The sequence below is a fragment of the Harpegnathos saltator genome, unplaced genomic scaffold (genome assembly GCF_003227715.2).
Source record: "Harpegnathos saltator strain DR-91 unplaced genomic scaffold, Hsal_v8.6 scaffold295, whole genome shotgun sequence".
Taxonomy (NCBI): domain Eukaryota; kingdom Metazoa; phylum Arthropoda; class Insecta; order Hymenoptera; family Formicidae; genus Harpegnathos; species Harpegnathos saltator.
The window spans coordinates 1,754,213-1,773,691 of NW_020230089.1; the positions used below are offsets into that span (position 1 = coordinate 1,754,213).

Sequence of the window (19,479 nt, forward strand, 5' to 3'; positions counted from 1 at the left end):
CGTGTACGTCTTCGGCGAGCGAGGAGAGACAGGGCGCGCGTATATATATATTATTACGGGAATAACTTTATTACGTCCGAGGAAACTGGATTTTTTCTTAAAAACAAAAGAGAGAGCTAACAGACAGAAAGAGGGAAAAGGGGGAGAGAGAGAGACAGAGACAGAGAGAGAGAGAGAGAGAGAGAGAGAGAGAGAGAGAGAGAGAGAGAGAGAGAGAGAGAGAGAGAGAGAGAGAGACTCTGGCGAGGAGAGCTCGGGGGAAGCTCGCACGCTCGGTTCTACTGCGAGTAGAACAAAGCGACGTTAAGCGGTCCGGTGGGTGGAGTTGCGCGAGTATCTAACGCGGAGATGGCTCTCAAACTAATGCCCACTCTCGTAAGCGAGAGCCACATTCGTTCGGAACCGGCGATTCCGCTTTTTCCGACAAATGGCTTATTTAACGATCCTGATGAATAAAGACTTGACGATTAATGGACATTCATATCGCTCGGCGTTTATCTACGTCGTTGACGTCGTCACTCAGTCATCGAATCTTGAAAAATGAACCGGGCTAACATCGTAACCGCAGCTTTGTATCTGGCCGGAAACAGACAACTGGACTTTTTCCCGGCGAGTATCTTGCTTGTCACTTAACGATTTTGATGAATGGGGATTCGATGATTTATTATTATGGTATCTTCATCGGTTTATTCGGCATCGCCCTTTCTCCTCCCCAATGCCATTATTTGGTGAAAAATAAATTAGATGTCTGCTCGTAGCGAATATTCATGTGTGCCCGGAAGCAGACAGATTCGACGATTCTTTCCGACGAATGTTCTAGTAGTTATCGTTTGCGCTCTCGATGTATGGAGAATCAATGAACGGTCGAGATTTGGTCGTGATTAAAGTCATGACAAACGAGGAAACTAACCCTCGAATTAATGTCTGGCTCGCGGCCGATATTTATGCCCGCCCAGAAGTAGACAAATCTACTTGTTCCCGAGTGTGTGTTGTTTATCGTTTAGCGCTTTCGATGAATGGAGAATCGATGATCGATACTCCCGCCATTGCATTCCGCGTCGTCGAAGTCGTGAAATAGTACTGAGGAAAGAAACTCAAAGACAATTTATTGACGGAGGTTAAAACGCTCGTCTCGCACTTGCCGCGGCCGCCGATCACAAAGCGGAGGCTAGCCGCGCGCTAAAGTTAGCTTACCCTCCGCGTACGACGGGGAGGGTTCGGCGGCATTGTCGCGAGGCTGCGACACGAACAGGTGTTTTTTTTCCCGCCGCTCGAACACGTAGCGTCTCGCGTGTGTCTTCTTCCTCCCTTCTCCCTCCTCCTGAAATATTATAATATCTCGTTGACGTCGCGGCGGGATTCCATTTCGAAAAGTTGGCAACGGCGACCGCTGCTATCGGAGACCGCCGTCTCCGACGATGACGACGACGAAGAGGACAAGGGTGGTTGGCTGGCGGGTCGTCGCGCTGGGGTATGCGTGTAGGCGAGCGTGTGCGCGTAAAGTGTACAGAGAGAGGCGCGGCGCAGCGCGATGCGCCCGGTAAGAGGAAGACGTGATCGATGCCCGTGGGATGCGAGGGCGTTCCTGGTGCGGGAGGCGCCCGAGACAAATGGACGTCGCGCGTCTACCAACCACGCCTTGCCGCGGGAGAAGAAACTCAGTTGCGTGTGCAAGTACTCTCCCTCTCTGCCCTTTTCTCTCTCTCTCTCTCTCTCTCTTTTTCTCTCTCTCTTTCTCTCTCTCTCTCTCTCTTTCTCTCTCTCTCTCTCTCTCTCTCTCCCTCTCTCTCTGTCTCTCTCGCTTTTCGCTCTCGGATCCTTCCAAGTCTTCGACGAAGACTCTCGCGGACAGCCGCTCCAGCTCGTGTTGGTGGTGCTTGATCGCACAGAGAGGGATTTTCCTTTGAGCGTCTCTCCCCCCTTTTCTTCGTCTATCTCTCTCTTTCTCTCTCGCCGCAGCCGTCTTGCTTCTTTATGCGAATCCCGGCAAACTTGGCGTCGTATCTCGCCGTCAAAAGAGATAGGCTCGCGTCGGGATCAGATAAGGCACCGATTGTGTTCCGGTAATTAATGTCAATCATCGGGCTGAATGAAGGGATCGGCGCGGAACGGACTCGGCTGTGTATCTTCGTGGCAACAATAACGGCGACGACGATGACGATGACGATGACGACCACGCGGTACGCTCGCAAGTTTTATGCGCCGCGAGGAAGCCAGCCGATAACTACATCTTTAGATAACCCGACGGAACAAGTATATCGTAAGTGGACTACATGTGTGTGCTCTACTACCTGCGGCAGTAAAAAAAAAAAGAGGGAAAAAAACGACATGTCGTTAGAATATGTAACAAGCGACCCAGAAGGGGGGTTGCGGGGGAAGAGGAGGAGACGACTTGGTTCGGAAGGTGCATTGCGTGCGGCCGAAGTTCGACTTCTATACATAGAAGCAACCGAGAGAGAGAGAGAGAGAGAGAGAGAGAGAGAGAGAGAGAGAGAGAGAGAGAGAGAGAGAGGGAAGGGGGAATAAAGAGAGAAAGAGAACGCGATGACTCTGCGAATACGTGGTTGTTCGCGAGTGTGCAAAGGCTCATCTCTCTCTCTCTCTCCTTCTGTCGCGGCTCTCCTTTTTTACGGAGACGGCAACGAGGCCGCGCCGCATGGCCCCGTCACTTCTCTATAAATAATATCGGGAGGCGAGAAAGAAGAATCGCCGGCCGCTCGTTGACTCGCTGTCGCACGCGAGCTCAAGCGCGCGAGCGAACGAAGAAGGAAACGCACGCATCAGCGGCGGTGTTACGCGAAGGGCACGGTATTTAAATTTCGAGCGAGGCAGAACGGCGTACACAAACAAGCGAGCGGCCGAACGGCGGGCGATAAATATTCAACGAGCCCGACGGAAGGCTACGTCAACCTTCCTCGACTCCTCCGCATGAGCCCTTTTTCTCCTTCAACTTGACTCGCGCCGCGTATTCGCTCTCGTGCGCGTCGCCTCGGCTCTCTCGCGTCGAACATTGCGCGCGACCCTGTCGTGAAACGACATCTTACCAGGAAGTGAAGCCTGCTGGAAACCGCGCGAGAAGTCATGTAAACGCGACTTTGAACTCGCGACGCCACTTGGACTGTCGAACTCGACTCTCCAAGAGTGGCGTGTTTCGGGAAACGCGGAGGAACGGAGAGAAGTTGCCTGTTTCCATAATTCGGAACATTATAGAATCGCTGAACTGGCGTCGCTGAAATTTCCTCGCGCGAAGAGCTCTCCGTTTTCCGGTCGCAGGAAAGAATTACAGGTTCGTCCGATCGACAGCGACGAACGACACCCCTGCGGAAACATCGGGAAGAAGCCCGGAATCGTGGAGATGACACGCGAAACGGCCACGTTTGACCGTCGTCGTCGGCGCGATGCACACGTTCGCGGTCAAAGGCGAAGTCACGATCGGGTCATTGGCGGTGATGGAAAAGGACGCGGCGCGAGAGGCGTCAAGAGTCGCGTCCCGTTGTCCCGGTGCGCCGCGCGGGACCACCCAAAGCGGCCGGGAAACGCGCGCGGGCTATCGGTGTAAGGGGATAACGATAGCGCAAACCTGTCCTAACAGCGGGAACCGCGAGATAAGGCGGGGTGAATGCAGGTGTTTAGCGACCGGGCCAGTCATCGTATTGTCATTACTTACGACTGACACCACGCGGCCGGTGAAGCTGATCGACGTCGTTGGGCGCCGCGGGGGTCGGACACTCTCTTAAATTTCGAGAACACGCGCTCGCGCGCAGTTCTGTCACGTCATCGATCGCGTCCGAGTGTCTCTCTCTCTCTCTCTCTCTATCTCTCTGTGTCTCTCTCTCTCTCTCTCTCTCTCTCTCTCTCTCTCTCTCTCTCTCTCTCTCTCTCGTTGGTGGTGGCGTGTTCGGTGATCGGCTATCGCGGACAGCCAGGTAGACATTGTCGGTGAGCTGGAATGAATTATCTGTCGAGGAGATAACGCGGCGAGGCGCACGGACGGAGGAAAACGAGCGTTCGCGTCGGGAATGTTTATGCTCGTGCAAACTGCCGTCTTCTCTCTTTTCCTCTCGTTAGTTTTATGTTTTCTTTCAAGTGAATCAGGTCGTGTCGCCGCGCTTTGCGATCGGGGATACTCTCTCGTCGTCGCGGTTAGACGAGGCGACACGTGTCTTTTGAGTGACACGTTCTTCCTCTGTTTGATAATTATATAATAATAATTTCGAGCAATACGCGCGATCCACGAGCAGTTCTCTTGTCGGCTCGGGAAATTTTCTTTCCGGGCGAGCAGTGTGTTTTTATCTTATCTTGCCGAAAGCGGCATATCGCCGGCGGCATTCCGCGACGTGGGAGCGGTCGTCGAGTGCCATTGTAACAAGTTACATCGATATGGCACGACCGATGTGGCGAAATTCGCAAAGATACTAGGCGTGTCGCGCGAACCCGGGACACCTGTGCGCCGTCGATGATCGATGTCCCAGCGCGTGTACAATGCACGCGGCCGACCACGCGGATCGCGCGCCCAACCCAGTTGGGGGTGGGCCCACGGTGTGATACAACGTGGGCCTTTACAACCCGTCAAGACGTTTGTCCGACAATGATTCTCAATGCCGGCCGGCGCGGCGCGGCGCGGCGCGGCGGCCTACGGTTACGTCAGGACTTTTCTCGGTTAACTCGTTTTGTCCGCCGGTAATCGGACTCGTCACTTGCAGACGGACGCAACAACGTCGCGCGAGGTGCCGCCTGCGAGGAGTCGCTCGGCTCGGGATACATTGGCAGAAAAATAGCCGAAAAATTGAAAAATGCACAAGCAGAGACATGTTACCAATCCTTAATTTTATTTTTAGCCTGTTTTTATGATTTTAATTTTCAGATGTTTTTGTCCTCTCAGTGTGTTGAACAATTAGCCGAGCGGCTTCCTATAAACGTTAGCTTAGCTTAGCGATGATAAAATTCTTACGAGCGTGTGACGATAAAATGACGACTTGATGCGTTAACGATGGTAACGACGTTACCACGTTGAACGACGATGAACGTGATGACGATGATGAATATGACGACAATGACGAGGAATCTGACGGTTGGTTATCTCCGGGTAAGATAAACCTGTTCCAGTAACCGGGTGCTTAAGCATAGCTCGTCACAAAAAATACAACATATAATATTAAGAATAGTTTTGATACAAATATTTGCATTTATTCGAAAACTTAAGATTCCCTTAAGTAGAGAAAAATGATTTAAACCAATGTATACATCTATTATTGATGAAATATTTACACAAGTAACGAAGCGCATTAATGTACCAGTGACCGGACAGTTGAAGTAGGTTATGGCCCAATGTTCGCATATAATTTACCCCAGTGTCCGACCGCAATTAGAAAATTAGTATGTGCTAACGGGGAACAATATAAATATAGATGCTATCTCTTAATGAATTTATTAACGATTGACCATTATTTTGTCAAACCACAGGTGCTTACACGCTTATTTAACACGTTGACTGCCACGGAATTTTTCACGATTCCGGTCTAAAGAGCCAATTTGATTTAATCATGTTATATTATTAAAAACTTTAATAATAGTACATAGTAATAATCAAAAAGCTTAAAAAATGTTTTTTTTTTTTTAAAACATTTTTTTTTTCTTTCCATCTATTCGTGAGGCCATCTATTCATATTTACACTGTTATGCTACGAGTTTCCTCGTAGTAAATAATGAAGGGACGAGATATCTCGTAGTTGGCAGTCAACATGTTAATTAATTTTTATCTTAATACAAGAGACTCAAATTGGGTATATTTTTTCCCAACTAATCGTCGTAAATATTGGAGTTTCTTTTTTACAATAATTGTTACTTTCATTCATTATTGTTAAAATAAATAATAAATATTTTTGTGCTCGGATACTGGGACGTGTCCTGCCATTGGGACGTTTACCTTAATATTTGTCCATCGCAAGTCACCGTGTTTGAGGAGCCCCGTATCTGCGAGAGCGTGCGATATGAGAGATCAACTCTCGCGAATCGAAGCCCGCCGTCGACGAAGCGCGCAACCCCGTGTCGGGTTATGCTCGCGGAGCCTGGCTGCGCGCGTGCGTGTACGCGCGCGCGTAAATAAACGCGCACTCGATGCGTTGCGACCCTCTCCGATGCCGAGCCACCACGCCCATCGCGACCGAGCGCGTTCGTCCGTCCATGACGCGAAAACGGAGCAGCGGAAAGCCGGTCGTGCGAGAAAGAGAGATAAGGAAGAGAGAGAGAGAGAGAGAGAGAGAGAGAGAGAGAGAGCGGGGGGGGGAGAGTGTGTGCGTGTATCACGTTTTCTTCTTCCTCGTCTTCAGCGTCGCCAGAAATACGCGAGATCGCCGCGAAAAATAAGTCGGCTCGGGGGTGGAGCGAGAGAAAAGCGGCGTGTGCGGGAGAGACGAAAACGCACGGCTTGTGAAATAAGAGCGCGGCCAGGACCCGGTGCACGTGCGCGCGTGTGCATGTGTGCGTGTGTGTCCTCGCTAAAGTAATGGAACGAGTTCATTCTTTACGATCCCGTGTCACGACATTCCGACGCGACGTTGCGTACGATCGCCGCGTGCGTCGGTTATACATCAGATCCAGCACGCGCTTGTCAGCGAGTCACACACACACACACACACACACGGTAAATGTTCAGAATTACTATTGCACCGAGAACTTTTTGCAGTAATCAGCAAAAGAAACTACAAAAAGACATTTACAAGTTTTTAAGAGGAGGCTTGAGACTCGTGCAAAAAGAAACTCAGAAATATTCGCTCTACTTTGACTCTCTTCGCGCAAAGTTAAATTTATAATTATACTATTATATTTAAGTTTGCAAATTTTCATGCCATCCAAAGAATCAAAGTTCATTCCTTAACCTAATTGGATCTAACCAGACTTGAGCAAAAAGCAAACTAAACTTAACTTTAGGTCGAAAAATGTGCTTAACTTTAAGAAACTAATTTTGAGTCGAAAAATGTACGTTTCAAACGAATGATAAGACTTTGCGGATAAGAGGTTACGGTAATTGTGATAAACTACGGAACACTACAAAGAAATTACACTGTTTTCTTATCATTCGTTTGAAGCGGATATTGCCTAACGTAGAGTTAGTTTCACTTTTGTTCCAGTTAGTTTCATTTTTATTCAAGTTTCATATTTATTCAGGTTTGGTTTGGTAAGATTAAGTTTCATTAGGGTTGGGAATTTCAATTAGATGGAAATTTGTAAATTTATGTAAGATAGTATGATTATAAATTTAGCTATGTATAAATTACAAATTTTCGCGTTGCGTGAAAAACATCAGTCGATGTAGAGCAAACGTTGTCGTTTTGGTTTTTCCTTTTCTATAAAACCTTAACATCTGTAAAATCTACAAAAGCTCCCCCTTCTAAAGAAATTTGTACATATATCCTTTAATGGCTTGTTTCGTTAATTATTGCGAGAAAGACCGCAGTTCTCCCTCGGCGCAATAGCATTTTTAAACATTTACCCAATCGGATGTGCGACGACGAGGTTCTTCGAGGAATCTCAATTAACTGTAAAGCGATCGTGCACGATAAGCTCGCGTAGGCGTCAGGTTCCCTCTTGGAGGTATCTCTGCTTCCTTCTGAGGGAAAGGGGGCAAAGGGGAAGAAAATCAGAAACTACGATCGCCGAAGGTGCACCGAGGGTATGTTCGTTGCGCGTTACGCGACGACTCGCTTGGGTTTTTCACGCGCCGGCACGCGCGGGAAATCTTCCGTTGCGGCCGAGTGAGGGAGATAATATCGGGTGCGCGCATAACGATCGAACACCGGGAGCGCATCCTCGCTGGTGTCTGTGTGTGTGTGTGTGTGTGTGCGGTGGTGTGCGCGCGCGCTCATGCTGTCTGTACTCTACGTAAGCCGGCGTATACCGTATCAGCGCGGGGCAGGGCACGCGGAATCGGAGATCCCGGCGTCGGATGGCGATGGGGAATAATTGCGCGTTTGCGCTCGTTGCGGGAGGAGGATTCCGCGGGCCGCCTCCACGACTCCCGGTAGTAATTATCGAATCCCTCCTCCGCCCCGCAGAGGGCCCGCTCTACGCCCCGCGCATCGCCCACCTCGTCCCGTATTACTTAGGTGTCTTACGGCCAACGGGCCGTGCTCCTTTCTCTCTCTCTCGCTCTCTCGCTCTTTCTCGCTCTCTTGGTCTCGTGTGTTATTATTCGGTGCGCTCTCGCAACGCGCTCGCCTCCACCGAGCTAGCGACCACGGCTCCTCTTCCGTCTATCGGACCGACTCCGGCAGCAGCAGCAGCAGCAGCAGCAGCAGCATCCCCCCGGTGTATCGCGCCACCGTCCGGCCGATCGGAAGCGGTTCTGACGCGAAGATTACTGGAATTAAGAGCGCGTAGCCTCCGCGCGGATTGCTCGCGCGGCCGACGAATCTGCTCGTGGCTCCGAGCGAGCGACATCCGACGCGACTCGTCCATTTTGACGTGTCTCTCCTCCTCCTCGTCGTGACATCGCGCGAATCTTTGAATCACGAGTGGGGTACATATCTGTGTTAGACGCCTCAAAGTATTCTAGCTGCCTAATGACGCGGTTCATTCGTCCGCGGACAACGGACGAACGCTTCGAGGTCTGCAAAGAGCACCCCTCACCGAGAGACCAGATCGCCGCGTACACTCGTTGCTCCATCAGTTAAACCCGAGATTAAAACGTTCGTCGTGAGGGAACATGTCGGAGACGCAAAAGGGTATCGCGATCCGCCGAGGATTACGTTGAGCGAGATATATTGGACGCTACGGGGTACACGCGGCGATGTTGCGAGATGTTAGTCGCGTCGTGGCGGGGCCTGCTGGAATGATTCTTAATTTTCCGACCGAGTCGCGCATCGAGATAGTCGACGGTTATCGCGCGCGCGCGCGCGCGCGCAAAGAGAAAGAGACAGAGCTCCGTTCCGTCGAGGAGTCGCCGACGGACAGGACGTGCGACGTTTTAATTGCTTAATTGCCGAGCTCGGCCCGGCTCGGCCAGCTCGGTCAGAGCTACGCTGCGATTCCGCCGGTCCGAGAGCGACAAAGGAACTGTCCCCTTCGCCGCGAGGCTCCGCCGCGCCGCGCCGGTGTGGTGGAGATTGCGATCGCCGATGAATACGACTCAATCGAGAGGAGAGCGCGCGCTCCTCGTATCGCCGATAGTATCGCCTTTCCGGCCGGTGTATTAAAATCGCCGTGCTCGCGCCGCGCGACTACAATTCTCTTTTTCCGAAGGCGCGATCGCGGTTACTCGATTAAAACGCGAGCGACGCAGCTGCGGCGGTCGAATGCGCCGTCGTAAGATCGATCGCCGAACGAGCGAGCGAGCGAGCGAGTGGACGTGAAAAACGCGTTCGCTCGCTCGACGATTTCTTTCACGACAGCAGAGCGCGCATGGGTATCGCGCGGCATCGCGCTTCCGAATCGCATTAAAAGCCAGATCCAACCCCCGTGGCGCATTAAGGGAGTGCGTAACCACCCCGAATGAGAGAGGGAGAGAGAGAGAGAGAGAAGGAAGAGAGTGAAAGAGAGAGAGAGAGAGGGGGGGAGAGAGAGAGGGAGAGAGAGAGAGAGAGAGAGAGAGAGAGAGAGAGAGAGAGAGAGAGAGAGAGAGAGAGAGAGAGAGAGAGAGAGAGAGAGGACTCGCCTCTATCCCCTAATCGTGAGCGCAGTCAATATCGTCGCCACGATCGACCTCGTTGGCCGACGCTCGCTACCCGCAAATGGAGTGCCTGTAAATAACGACGCCACCCTGATGTTGTGATTATATTACTTACTCGGGTCGGGGGATGAGCGAGAAAGAGAGAAAACGGGACGTATGAGAAACGTAGGACGTGAGGGAATGAGAGAGAGAGAGAGAGACCGTGCGAGAGGGTGAGAGACAAAGAAAAGGGGCACGTAGAGAAAGAGAGAGGGAGAGAGGGTGGCTTCTCCCTCCTTCCCTCTCTCTCTCTCTCTCTTTCGAGGGAGTCTGCGGTAGATTAAATCTTCGCCGGTTAGCGTTTGATTAAACTCGGGATCGGGCTGGATGTTAATGTTCGTGGTAAGGCCGATTGCGCACCAACGAGATTGTCGGGCCGAATCACAACATCGTTGCGGCGCGCCACGCATGCAATTTATTCCCCCCCCCCATGGATGAGACCCGGGCGCGGCGCGGATTTATAATCCGCGACGAAGCTCCGCGTGCCATTTTTCCAGCCTGCAGTTTCAAACGATCGAACGTCGATCACAATGGGGCATGGCTTTCCCCGCGAACGAGATTCGAGCGCGGCGCGTTTATCATTCGCGATGACGGAGCTCCGCGCGACTTTTCTGGATCGTAGTTTTAAGTAATCGCATATCGATCGCATAATGACACACACACACGTACATACACGCACGCACACCGTGATACCGTGACTTCGGAGACGAAGATTTGTTGCTTCATTACGGCTTACAACCCGTATTGCACGCGAGTGCGAGCAACGCCCGTCATAAAGCGAAACGGCGATTCGGCCGTTCCTTACGTCAATTATTAATCATCGGCCGCTTTAATAATTACGTATGAATGTCCAACGGGATTCCCGAGTAATACGACCGTACGTCTCTGGCGACGACTTTACTCCCTAGGCCGCGGCACGACGAGTAATCGCCAGGCGTGCACGGACTCATCCGTAACACCTTCGACAGATTTGTTTAATTACTTAATTGCCGCGCCGCGGGCAGTCGATGCATCGCGCGCGCGCGCGCGCGCGCGCGCGCGCGCGCGCGCAAGCGAACGACCGAGTATCACACACCCATCACATCGATGTGTAACGTCTCGACGTCGCAGATGTCGAGAGCCTCCGGGTGGAGGACGAATACGAAACGAATGTCTTACGGCTGTCTGTCTGTCTGTCTGTCTGTCTGTGTGTGTGCGTGTGTCGGCCCTCTGCGCAATCGAGTTAAAAAAATGCAACAAAGACACGGCCTCCGTCGCGAAGCTCGCACACCCTAGAAACCTCCACCACCCTAAACTACGCCCGAGCGATCGCCCGAGCAGAGGGCGCGAAGATGCGATTGAATGTTGCCGCTTTAAGCGATCCCTCGGAATTTCACCTCGAGGGCATCGAGGATAACGTCGAGGCGAAATCGGATAAGATCGCGTCGCGTCGATCATCCCTCAACTCTCTGCCGTTAACCCTCTACGGTCTTACCAATTATCTTCGAAATAAGCCGCCGCAGTCGTTGTAAATGAATTTACGCCAATAAGAGGTCTACGCCAATAAGAGGGCGAGAGAAAAGAAATGAAAAATTATTCCATCAGGTTTGAATTAGCTGGAGATAAATCCGCGAAAAGTAAAGGCATCGATTTAATTGCGCAACGAGAACATCGCGAAGTGTCAATTTTCATTAGAGCGAATACAAATGCAAAGATTTTCTCGGATTTACACGGAGCGCGCTGCGATGAAATCGACGTCTAGCCACCCTGGACGTGGAAGCGCAGAGGGTTAATTCGGTCCTTAATGCTCTTCCGGCGCGGTGAAAGATGCAGCCTCCGCCGTCGGCTCGCGCGAGTCGCTCCGTTATTATCGCGTAATAATAGCTTAAATTCGGCGCGCCACGTCGCGGCCACGTCCGACGTGCGATCTCGCGGATCGCGCTCGGCTTGGTTCGGCCGAGAAACTCGAAATATCAAACAAAAAGGTCGGGCCGCGCGCGCGCGCGCGCGCAGCGAAAAGTCGAAATACGCGAGGCGGACGATATTCCCGTGGACGAAGCGCGTATACGAGGGAAGAAAGGTGAAGCGAGAGGATGCACAGGAGAGGAGAGGAAAGAGAGAAAAAGACAGCCAGTCGGCTGGTGCAGGGCCGGGCGAGTGTGCGGGGCGGGAGGCAGGGGGAGCCGGCGAAAGAGCGGAGGAGACCGGGTCTCGAAGCGAGGGGCCTCACAATTAGCGCATACATCACCGCTTGAGAGGCCACGAGAGGGTAAGAGAGGGCCCGGTACTGGCAACCTGTTATTATACACGCGGCCCGAAATACGCATGTATCACTCACGTACACACGTGGGCGCTCGCGCGAGCGCACGAACGGCCTGTCGCTGGATTAATTCACACGGCGGGCCCGATCGCGAAACGAAACGAAACGAAACGAAAGGAAGCGAAGTGCAAGCGACGAGGACGACGGAAGGTGCGCCGCGCTGCGCCGCGCTCGCACGACGAAAGTCGATTTATGAAGAACGTTTCATCGGCGCGCCTCCGCGAGCTCTCTGAGCGGACAATCGGCCGGCGGGAAAGGGAGGAGAATGGCCCGCGAGAGGAAAGTCTCTCGGGGGCCGGATGGCGCGGAATCGAATGGAAACGAGTCGCGGAGCGATGCGACGCTCTAAGTCTGATGTGTCCTGGACGCGCGCGCGGGCCGATTACGCGATGACTTACGGCCGAATAACCGGCCGCCTAATGGCGGGACGTTTCCCCGAGGATCCGCGTAATTGATAGCTTGGTATAAACGAGCGGGCGCATGTGCGATAAGTGCGAAAGATACCGCGAAATAGTTATTAACGCTCGCCCCCCCTCTCTCTCTCTCTCTCGCGCGCGCGCGCGCGCGCGCGCCCATTCGATGTAAATAATCGGTGATGCAATCGCTGCGCGCGCCCGATAGTTCGCCATTCGCTCGCTCGCCGACTCGCCTCGTCGGGGCTCATCGATCGTTAACCTCGCGTTAAGCCACCTCTCGCGACGTTCCGAATTAACGCGAGACTCGGTCGCACCGCGCGATCGAAGGGCGATCGCCGCGGTGGATAACGGTGGCCGGGACGATGATGGACGTCCGCTGCGGAAGCGGATTATCCCCGCTGATCCCGCCGCGCTTCGTTGGCGCAAGCGGTCGAAGCCAGGTGCGAGAAGCTCTCCGAATTTCGCGGAGTGAAACTCACACTCGCGGCGTCGCCGTCGGTGAAAATGTCCCCACTTGGACAATTGTCCCGTCTCGTTCCGCTCAATGTTCCGCTCAAGTTTACAGTGGACTTTTGTCCACTCTGTGACCATCGAATGCTGCCGCAACGGATAAGAAATTTGCCGAGGGAGAAAGTTTCCTCTTTATAATTTATGTCAATCGAGTATAATCTATTTTATTGTGCATTAATTTTATGTTTATTGTTGGACAGCGGAATTTATATAAAAACTGATGTTGGCCATGCTGTCGATTAATTTAATCGAAATTTAGTCACTCTTAGGTTGAATTCTTCATTTGAGATTGACTGACTCGACTGTCTTCATAAATGTAAATCTCGAAGAAACTAATATAGACAAGAAAGAGAGAGAGAGAGAGAGAGAGAGAGCGCATTTTCTTTTCTCCTTTCTTTCTTGCAACGAACTAACCGCGATCGACCGACAACGTCATCGTCATCGCTGCCACGTGCTCGCCGAGAGAAAAATGTCGCGCCACGAGGAGATACAGCGGAATAATCGATTCGCAGTTCCCATATTAATAACAGCAACAGCATCGAAGCAGCCGGGCTCGTGTCAAGGACCACCCGCCGCGAGTCGTCCCGACACTGCAGGGGACAGACGACACGACACAATCAGGAGCTCCCCTTCCGCGGCCGGGCGAGCTCGCTAATAAATTATTAAAGGACAGCTTCTGGAACTGACTGCTCCGGCGAGAACGAGCGACCAGTTCGTCGCATTGTCACGCGATTCGTTTCTTCGATCCACTTCGTGAACGCGCGCACGCGAGAGAGAGAGAGAGAGGGGGGAGGGAGGGAGGGAGAGCAGAAAGAGCCCGTTAAAGAGTTAACCGCACTCGGTGTGATCAAAGGGGGGGGGGGTGGAAATGAGACAGCTAACGAGCAGAACAAATCGTCGAGTGAGACACTTTTCCTTTTCTTATTTTCGCATATACATATATCGCCCGGATGCAGAGAGAAAAAGGAAATTGTTAATATATCAAAGCTCACGTTAATCAGCAATATGACCGGCATTTTCACATTACCGTGTTTTATTAAGTCACGCATAAAATATAATTAAACGCGTCTGTAAGATTTATCTGTATATACTGCGAGTGAGCGAGGCAACGCGCGAGAGAAACGGAAGACACGCGTATGTCGAATAATATTTACCTCACGGTATCTCAGAGACATTAATTGTCAGTTAGCTTTTTGTACGACCGATAGAAATCAGCGTGCCGGCGAACGTGTTAATTTCACTGCAGATTATAGTGATTTTCGGCACCGTTATCATGCAGTCTCGTCGTTCTCGGCAAAAAGGTAATAGTAATAATGCTTATATAAAGTTATTATCGGCAGCGTCATAGTAACATAGTCGCTACGAGAATAGGTCTGCCGGCTGTAATTATTTCACCGCGTGATTATACAGTCGCGAAAGCGGACACTTTTTTTCTCCTTCGCAGAGTGCGAAGGAGATAAGAGGATAGAAGGAGCGCGAGCGTGGTTCTACGTCGCGATGCTTCGCGAGCTAGTTTAACGAGCGTTGGGAAAATTGCCGCGTGAGCGTCGGCGTGTGTATCGAAGTTTCGCGACTGGAATTGGCGGGCGAGAGTCGTCACCGCCACCATTACCGCGCGTATCCAGCACTCGAGCTCGATTCGATTCGGACGAGCGACGTACGGCTCCGAGTCCAAACTTGGTACTCTCGCAATTGCGGGGAGGTGGGCGACGTGGAAAGAGAGAGAAAGAGGGGGAGGGGGGCGGCGAGGAGAGAGAGCGAGCGCAGTTCCCCTCTCATGAACTATAAACTCCGTCACTATTTTGATTCCCAGCATTTGGCATGATCGTACGCGCGTTCGTCGGCTCCCCTCATGCAATATTGATGACCCGCCGCGGATCAAATGCCCTATGATAGCCTCCACCCACCGTCACCCTAACCGGTATCCTGATTGCGAAGCGGGTCAGAGCCACTGATTTTCAATGGATGGGATCCGAATTTAAACTATGATTATACCCCCGCGTCGCCTAAGTACCGGGCACGACGTCGGCTTAATGAAGCTTTGGCCGAATTAGTGCCGCGAAAATTACCGTCGGCCCGGCTGCCCGCGCGCGCTCGCGCGCACTTCGTATTCGAACGACGGACGGATACGTCATTGTTGCCGGCACACGTAGAGCCGTTTGTCGCGAATCGCGATCCGCGGATCACGATCCACCCCCCCCGGAGGATGGCACCTTGGAGAAGGGGAGGGGAATAGGCAAGTCGCAGAAAAATACAGAATGAGACGTCGATCGTGATGGGTAACGCTCGGCGGGGGTAACGGTGCGTTAATTTGCTCTAATGAGGCGCGCGATAAGGTCGCCGCGCGGCGGAGTTGCCTCTCGTCGAAGTTGCCGTATGGCTACGGAGATCGTAACTCGTCGAGCACGCGGCTCGCCGCGAGGGTGAAGATGCCGCGGATATGACGCGTTAAGGCTGAGAAAACCTCCGAGGATGTCGGATGGAGAGATGGCGATCTCCGCGGCGGCGCGGTGTGCGGGTCGACGCGGTGGAAGAGATGAATGACGGCCCTCGAGAGCACGTTGTTCCACTTGCGCGTCATAGCACCGCGATAGCTTCGTTTGTGCAACTGGTCGGCCACCAGAGTGGAAGACCGGGCGAAATGGACGGAGGAGGAGGAGGAGGAGGAGGATGCGAAGGAAACCGGCGAGAGGAGAGGAAGATGAGGAAGAAGAATCGCGGAAAAGAAAAAGGAGAAGTGCGCGGCGGGGAGAAGAGCAGCGGGGGGAGGAAGGCCGCGAAAGAGAGAAGGTAGGAAGAAAGTTAACGAGCCACGAGGAAACGAAGCAGAGGAGGGTTATTCGAGAAGCCAAGTGAGTGAAAGGAGGGACGCAAGAGAGAAGAGAGGCAGAAAGCGAAATAAAGAGGGAGAGAGAGAGAGAGAGAGAGAGAGAGAGAGAGAGAGAGAGAGAGAGAGAGAGAAAGAGAGAGAGAGAGAGAGAGGAAGAAAGTGCACAATGGGGCTCTCTGGAATTGTACGAAATGGCGGCTTCGGGACGTCCGATTTTCCAGTCGCTATTTTTTATCCCCGAAATTCGCTAGTTACTCTCCCCCCTCCCCCATCGTTCATGGTATCGGCGACCAGAGTGTACCCTTCCATTCGCCTTTCCCTCTTTCTCTTTCTCTCGCTCTTTTCTTCATTCTCCTCCTCCTCCTCCTCCTCCTCCTCCTCCTCCTCCTCCTCCTCCTCCTCCTCCTCCTCCTCCTCCTCCTGCTCCTGCTCCCGCTCCTTCGGCCATCCTTCGTACCTGCGGCCCGTACCGTCGATGGACGCAATGGCGCGGCGGTGGTACCCTGCGTGGTACCCGTTCCCTTCTTAATGGCAAATAAAGCAGGTGGAGCGCAGTGGAGAACCGCTCGTGATTGCCGGATTAATTGGCTGTAGCGTGGCCGCGGCGGTAACGGAGGATGTACACGGCACGGATTATTATCCGGCCGTTCGACGGAGAGAGCTATCCTAAACGTTCCTCTCCGTGCCCCCTAACGGCCCTCCGTGCCGCCTCGCCCCGGCGACCGCTTTTCGTTGCGCTCCATCCAGCGATGCGCGCGGCATCGATCCTCGCCGTGTATTCCGTCTCTCTTTCTCCCTTCTCCTCTCTCTTTCTCTCTCTCTCTCTCTCTCTCTCTCTCTCTCTCTCTCTCTCTCTCTCTCTCTCTCTCTCTCTCTCTCTCTCTCTGTCTCCCTCTTGGGCCGGCAGAGGAGAGAAGACGCGGCAGCGCGAAGGATGGCTCGATCGATTATCCCGCGAGAGCGTGTGTCGCTCTCCTTCGTCCTTCGTCCGTCGTGACTCCGCCTCGTCCTGGTGAATTTTCAGCATCGTGCTGCGTCTCCGATCGCGGTTCGCTCGAGGAAATAATCAGGCAAGAAGAATTTCGGTTCGTGAATACAATTTTTGTGCGAGCAGTCAACACGAGGAAGGACTTGACTCGTCGAGAGCAGGAGATGCTGGGAGACACGGTCGCCGATTTCCTTCATCCTTCGCTCGATGCGGCGAATTTCGCGGATGCAATCGACGAAAAATTAAGACGAAAAAAAGTTGGTTCGTCGATTAAACTCCCGAGCGAAGGATCAATTCGATGAAGGAGGTCACGTGTATTGAGAGACAACGCTGCAGCTGTTGATCTTCGTTCGATTCCGCGAGTTTTCTCATTCTCGTGAATATGTTCGAAGAAAAATTCGAACAAAGGGGAAAAGTTCGTCTCGCAGGTCACATCCTCGAGCGAGAAAATAACTCGGTGAAGGGTTTCACCCGTCGAGAACAAGAGACTACGCGAGCGATAATGTGTAGGCCGTCCTCCTCCTTCCTCCTTTGTGTTCGACGTGACGAATTTTCGGCGTCGCGTCGAGTCTTGCGAGCGCGAACGTGCGGGGAAAAATTCAGACGAGCTCGCAAATTAAATTCCTGCCCAAGAAATTAACTCTCGAGGAAGGATCTCACGCGTTGAGAGCAAGAATGAACGGCGGGCGATAATGTTGGAGCCGTTGATCGCTCCTTTATTGCTAACCGGGGTGGTCGCGCGATTGGAGAGAGCGAGTAAGAGAGCGAACGAGCGAGAAACAGAAAGAGAGAGAGAGGGGGGGGAGGGGAAGAGGGAGAGAAAGAAGTTACTCGATGTCCGTGAAGAAATCCGCGTCTTCTCCAGGCCGATCGAAGGGATCCGCGGGGGGACTGAATAAACGCGAAATAAAAATTTCACCGTGCGTATACACGCCGAGATCTCGTTTGCTCGATAGAGTCTCTCCCCCTGTTCTTTCCCCTTTCGTTTTTTCCCGTCTTTCCTCTTCTTTTTTCGGCGATGAAGTCGCGAGCACGCGCGCATCGTTCGCCGCAGCGAAATTGCGAGCGCCGGCGAATAAGGTTACCGCGATCGCTCGGCGTATATTACCGCGGGCGGATACGGGACTATCCTTGAAGACTCCAAGTGCTGACGCGGTAACCATCATGGTTTCCCTGAGTGGCACTGAGTCGGCGAATGCCGTCGGGTGTCACGGGGGTGGTGATGGCGGTGGCGGTGGATTCGTCCGCGGATGGCGGTGGAGGGCTCGATCTCGTTGCGGTTAGGGGTCGAGAAAGGGGCAAAGGGCGAGGTGGAGAGAAGAGCCAAAGAGAGCAAGAGGTCTCTCTCTCTTTCTCTCTCTCTCTCTCTCTTCTCTCTCTGCGAGCGACGTGACTGCGGGAATCGATGCGGACATTCCGGTAAATTGTGCGCGCCGTTGCTGACGCGGTGTTTTCGCTCGTCGCGCGACTCCTGGCCGCCGTCGCTGTATCGGCCATCCGGAGGGTTTATATCGAGCTTGCTTGGTCGGGCGTTTACGAGGCGTGAGGCAAGTTATGAGACGTGACGAGCGCGCGAAAAATCGTACGAGCTTCCGCCGAGAATCGCGAGGTTTCTCACACAGCTTTGCGTTGATCTCCTCAATTTTCTGACTCTCTTCTTCCTCTCTTTTTTTTTTCATTATTGCGCGGCAAATTCGCTCGCAGTCTCGACGCTCCAGTTTTCGCGTCAGACGTCTCTCTCTTTTTATTCGCTCCCTCTCTCTCTCTCTCTCTCTCTCTCTATTCGCAAAACGTTAAGCGCGACTCTCCTCGCCTCATTCATGCTGATCGCGGCAGAGTGCTTTCGGGGAAAGATCGAGTCGATGGGAATTCATGAGGGCGGGACGGACGCGTGCGCGGAAATCGAGAACACCGTATATCACTCCTGGGACTCGAGTGGACTTTTATTTTTCGCCGCTGGCGGTATCTTTCCCCTCTTCTCACACGCTCACCGCCTGTGTGTGCTGCCTTTGCCTTGCCGTAACGCAAAGTAGAACTTTTATTATCGTGTTTGCGCTCTCCTTCTTCTTTTCCCTCCCTTCTCCTCCTCTTGCCCACCATACTTGTCTCGTTGTATCTCTTCCGTAAGATAAGTCTAACGAAGCTCGTGCGAACACGCATAGGATTTTTCCGAGATCGACTTGAAGGATCGCTCGTGTCGTACGCTATTGTGAAAATTGACCAGTCACTCTCCTTTCGTATCGCACCCGCGTCATTCGATCGATCGCAGCCAGCGATCGCGAACCTTGTCACCTCGTTCCGCTGCATTCCTGCGTACGAGCGATTAGCGTGTCGAGGAAACGATGCCGAAACTCGCAATGGTCTGCCGATAATCAAACGTAATTATCCACGATCGTTTTATAATCACGCTGCCGACCAGCCGGCCGGCCGATTGGCCGTTCGATTGGTCGGAGCTGGTTGGTAGCAACCGTATCAAATTATAACGACAATTATGCTAATCACTCTGACTCTAGGCAATCGCATATGATTGGTTCGTACTACGTACGAAGAACAGAAACGCGTTATCAACTGCAACACGCACCGGTAACGGCACGACCGGCCGCGCGTTACGCGATATTTCGCCGAGCACCGCCGCGAAATCTCCTTGTCACTTGTAAGCATTTTTCGATGCTAATGCAAAGTAGAGGGAGAAAAATCTTTGGGAAAAGGCTAAACTCGATAAAAGCTGGA

The 19,479-nt window shown here is 52.6% G+C and overlaps 1 protein-coding gene across 2 annotated transcripts in view; it reads right to left on the reverse strand.

The window, feature by feature from the left end:
• The window catches only part of Sp1 (transcription factor Sp8), a 114,582-nt gene that overhangs the window by 72,465 nt on the left and 22,638 nt on the right, over nucleotides 1–19,479 (reverse strand). The gene's annotated exons all lie outside the window — the stretch shown is intronic.